Raw genomic sequence first — 5,534 nt, 5'->3', positions numbered from 1 at the left:
GTTTATTTATTTATTTATTTAGTTTTCTGCACATATTTATAATGCATTGTATATGTATTCATTTATTTTAATATATCAATGATTATATTATATTATATTATATTATATTATATATTAGCCAACAACCATATGTGCTCAGTACTAACTTAAGACACTGATTAAGACGGTGATACTGATATTCCACTGGATGGCACTGTTCACTCACAAATCTCTGTTATCCAAATGCATATCCACCTAATGAGTGATTGAAGCCAGTGAACATCATCCATTTTGGAGTTTTATATTCTTTTCTTTTCATGTCAGTTATATGTAATTATATTATATATATGTAGGTCACTATAGCTGCATTTAAATAAAAAATACACCGTTTTGGTACTTTTCAGGGATAGTTCACCCAAAAATGAAAATTGTCAAAATTTCAATCTCATCTCATCACACTTGAAATAGTTAACGCTGGGTCATTCTAAACCCTGGGTAAACGGAATCCTGGGTTATCATGCTTCATGTTTCACACTGTTCATAATTTACCTGGGGTTAACAATTAATCTTGGGGATTCATAAACTGACGTTTCACGTTGTACATTCCTAAACCATGGGTTGCATATTTGCGGTGTCAATGTCATTGATTGGATAAACGCAGCACGCGACCTGTTTACATAGCATTAGCATTGCACGCTCATTGAGGACTGTACTAGCGAATTTATACTGAATGGACATTTCGGACTTTAAAGGTAAGAATGAAACGATATCTTCTTCATTTAAATTGTCGCGTTTTCTGTCAGCATTTGATATTTCGCTTTGGAATGGAAAAACGCGTTCTGTGTGAACGGCCCCTAACATCGCATCGTTTCAGACTGCACAAGTTTGGCACTGCAATGCGGGGTTAACACCGCAAAAGCAGTGCTAACCCTGCTCCCGAGCAGGGTTTCATAACCCCGGGCAAAAAGCGGTGCTAACCCTGCTTGTAAATTACAAGTGTGAAACGTTTCTTTACCCAGGGTTAAAAGCGGTGTTTAGAACGACGATAACCCGGGGTTAAGCGCAGTGTGAAAAGCCCTGTTGGTTACCAAAATTCTTCAAAATATCTTCTTTTGTGTTCAACAGAACAAAGAAACTCATACAGGTTTGGAACAACTTGAGGATGAGTAAATGATGACAGAATTTTCATTTTTGGATGAACTATCCCTATAATATATGACAATATTTAGCAATGCAATGCAATTTCACATGATTAAAACAAATTTATTCATACAACATAAGAAGGAAGAAATGAATTGCAAGTGGGAAAACCTTTGAGAAGACCAACATTTCCTTCCTTCGTCATTTGCCGTGTCATTTCTCAGTAAGTATTTTGAGACCTCAAGCCCTTTGGCAGAGCCACTGACCTTTTCTGCCTTTTAAGTGGCAGAGCCGCACATTAATCATTAATCAGCTTACAGCACACTGGAGTTCACAGTTCTCAGCCAATTTTCACAACCAATGAATCCATGTGGCTTTTCTGAGAGATCAGTTATGTAATTGTGACCCCTGTGCATGAGCAATAGAGACATAAGGTGGTTTAAAGGCATAGAGGACCACAGCCTTAAAACTTTGATCACACTCCAGTTGTAATTCCAAATCTGTCAAGCGTGTCTGTCCACTCAATCACACTCCATAGAGGTGGCATCTGGTGCCCCCTGTAGTTGGTGTTTGATTGGAAACCAAACTGCAAAGGTGCATTTGTGGATGTAATCATGGGTCTGCATGAATTATAATATACGACCAGTGTACCAAGTAACTTGAATTATGTAATCAGATTACTTTTTCAAGTAACTAGTAAAGTAATGCATTACTTTTAAATTTACAACAAAATAGTTACTTTGTTTTCCCATCGACTGACACCTCTCCTGTCCTCATGTTGAAAGAAATCGTAAGATGCAGAGGCGTGTACGCTGTGTAAACCTGATATGATAATAATAGAAAGATATTCTCCAATAGAACATAAAGGAAGACTCTCCGATGCCTGAAAACATGAATATTAGAAGTAAACCCCTCAAATTAATTCTGAAGATCTTTTCCATGCTATCACAATGAATAGGAACTGGAGCTAAGCTCCTATGAACTCGTGCAAACTCTCTGTAACAAATGAGCTGTTTACATTTTCATATATTGGTGTGAGAGAGGGTGATGTGTAAGAACAAAACTCCTAAAGTTAGACTTGGACTGTGGCCTTGCTCTGGAGTGCAGAGTGAAAATTCAAATCTATGCAGAGCTATTATTCAGATGGAAGGTGTCTGTGCGTGTGGGCAGGGCTGAATGGCTCAAGGGAGTGAAATTGAATCTGTGGTCTTGGAGCTCTGCTACTCTTAGTCTGCTACCTCTGACAGTGATGGATTTTGTCCTGATGGGAGAGTGTCATACCATCATTTCTAATCTCTCTCTTTCTCTTTCACACACACGCAAATACACTGTTGCTTAATCTGTGAAAACCTAACTACAAACCACATTTAACATTTAACAATGGATAGTTCAACCAAAAATGAAAATTCTGTCATCATTTACTTACTGTCATTTTAAAAAAACTCCATATGACTTTCTGTGGAGCATAAAAGGTGATTTTTTTTTTTTTTTTTTTAACAGATTTCCTGCTGCTTTTTTCGATATAATGAAAGTAAATGGAGACTGGAACTGTCATGCACCAAAAAAAAAAAAAGCACATTAAAAGTGGACCGGCTGAGACTTAAAATGTAATTTTCCTAAAAATCTTAGCTGTAGCTCTTCAATCAAATGTGGCACCATTGATGTCAATGACTTCTGGTCATATGACTCGTGAGAGCCAATGATGTTTGGCATCACTGACATCAAAATGCAAACACAAAGATAGTAGGCTTGTTCGGCTTCATGTGGCGCCGCAAAGATCGGCTGCCGCCTAACAAAAGCAATGCATTCTGGTTAGAAAATTTGTCCGACTTTGATCGGCGCTGCATCCGCCTTACGATCACGTGCCATCAAAGTACCGCGAGAGCAAAACGAGACCAGCCGCCTAGGTCAGGCGCTGCAGTTGCTCAAAATCGGCTTGATAACGACACACTTTATTCTCATTGGTCAGATTCTGTGATGACAAGGACGATGTGTGTTGCGTGTTTTTTTTCTTAGACAAGCATCCTGCATTTAACCAATCTTTGATATTGATTATCTGATATTCAAAACATGGGAATTTCAATCGCATCCACCTCTTCGGCTACAGTCAATGCAAAAAACGCTTGGTCTGCCATGAATGACGGTTCAGCACACTACGGAAAGCACGAAGTGTCCGACCTGACAGCCATCTCTGTACTCCTCCCCCGCCTGCAACTGGCAGATCTCGCCAGCCGGTGGCAGGCTAGTGTAGTTCATCTTGAGCAAGCCTGTTGTCTGTGTCCGAAATCACATATTTTATTGAGTAGGTACTTATTTTGAATGAGTAATTACTTTTAGTGCATGTAATCTGGACATACTACATTCGCCATGTTTCAATTATCATGTGACCTACCAGCATCAGTTGTGTTGCTTCTCTGCCATTTACAAATCCTCTCCCATGGCCTCATGGGATAGTAAAGGGTCCATCGCATGCAAACTTGCATCATCCGGGTACTTTTTGCCTACTCTTTTATGATCACTGTGCATTCAGACACTTCTTTTGCCACATACTGTTTTTCACCTGCTGTATAGTAGGGTAGTATGAGATTTTGGATGCAGCCATTGTATAGCTTCAACAAATTTTGAATATAGTCATATGGACCACTTTTATGCTGTTTTTTTTTTTTTTTTTTTTCACATTTTGGAGCTTAAAGTCCCCCTGAAATCAAAATTTAAGTTTTTTAGCTTTTAGTATTAATATGTTAGCCTTAAGGTTATGAATAAACTGGTGTGTTACAAAACAATGACAAAATTCGCATTTAGGAGAAATAAGCATTCAAAACTTACAGTCTCTCACTTCCGCTAAAATAGATCATGGATTTTCATGACATCACCGCACACTTCAGCTTCTCATCAAATCTTATGTCCAATCAAATGCTCTCTAGAATCTGAAGTCCCGCCCCTCCTACACTATAAACAGAATGAAGCTGTGGCTGAAATCGGTCATCTGTTCACACATTTACTAGTTTCTATATGGTGAATGGCACATAGTGCACTATATAGAGGATGGGAACGGTTCAGACAGTGTAAATATGCTTTCCATTGACGTAAATGAAGTCTGTTTTCATGTTAGTGGCACGTGAACCGCCGCAGCATGAACACAGTCTGCTCTGGTCTAGAGACACGAGAGCGGATCATATGTGCGAGTCGGCGCAGACCACAATACGTATCGGACCATTTGAATTCTGCATAGAATGCTGTATTTTAAAGCGATTAGGAGGAGAAACGGTTAGAGATTAGAAGGAAACCAAAGCTTTACCGAGCTCAGCGGCACTGGCCGAGCTGTGATATAAATGAAATGCTATTGGCTATTTTTAAAAAAGGGGTGGGGCTGTTCGATATATCGCACCCTGTCTTCCTGTTTCAGTTGAAATTGAATAATGTTGCACGTTCCAAGACACTTCAGTGGGCTTTTAAAGGGGATGTCTAATGCTATATCATGCATTCTGACTTATTTACACTATTAAAGAGTTGGATTCTCATGCTAAACATGCCCCAAGTTTCAAAAAACGAGTTGGACGTATGACATATTTCTGTGCCAAATACACTCCTTCAGGGTTTGTATAAGTTTCGTAAAGTTTTTTTCGAGTATGGCCCTGTATGATGTCAAAAAGGGCGGAATTCCTTGTATGGGCAGCTCTCCTGGAAAAGCGCTCATGCCCATCAACGTGCTTCGTTTGGGTCACGGAAGTCGTCGGCAGCGCTACATTTGTCATTTTGTTTTTAGACCACGAAATCAACAATGTCACCAAAGAAGTGTGTTTTTGTTTGTGAGGGAAAGATAAGCTTGTTCAGTTTCTCAAAAAACCCAGCGTTAAGGGAACATTGGATGCAGTTTGTTTTTCCGGGGCAGCAACGGAGTTGTGGACTAATGTTGTATTAACGAGGCCCAGTTCGATGATGGATTTGCAGATCGTTTGAAACTGAAAGATGGAGCGGATCCCTGTCATGAGTCGGAACTGCAGGCTTTAAGTAAAACTTCATCAAATGTTTTTGTTTTGATGATAATCGGCGCGTAAGTGCATAATGTTAACAACACAAACGTATAGTGAATCAAAAGTTATCAAGGGATAATGCGATGATGTATTGTGTGTGTTTACATTTGTTTAGCTGACCTCCATAAGTGCTACTATATAGGTACTACTCTATAGTGCTACTCTATAGGTGCTCAAGATTAACATGAGATTTATGTTTTGAATAACACAAGGGTAGGTATATTATAAAGAATTTATTTATTGGTGATTAATTCCTTTAACAGACTTAATGAAGAAAGCTAGAAGCATTTATACTCGCACACAAAAAAACATACATCTAATACAAGTAAATATATTCATTTGCTGTGTAATTATTAATTATTCGTTGAAAAACTTGGAAAA

Source organism: Ctenopharyngodon idella, chromosome 23 (assembly GCF_019924925.1).
Source record: "Ctenopharyngodon idella isolate HZGC_01 chromosome 23, HZGC01, whole genome shotgun sequence".
In the NCBI taxonomy this organism is placed as follows: domain Eukaryota; kingdom Metazoa; phylum Chordata; class Actinopteri; order Cypriniformes; family Xenocyprididae; genus Ctenopharyngodon; species Ctenopharyngodon idella.
The sequence above is the reverse complement of the archived record's forward strand: the minus strand, read 5'-3'. Positions refer to the sequence as shown.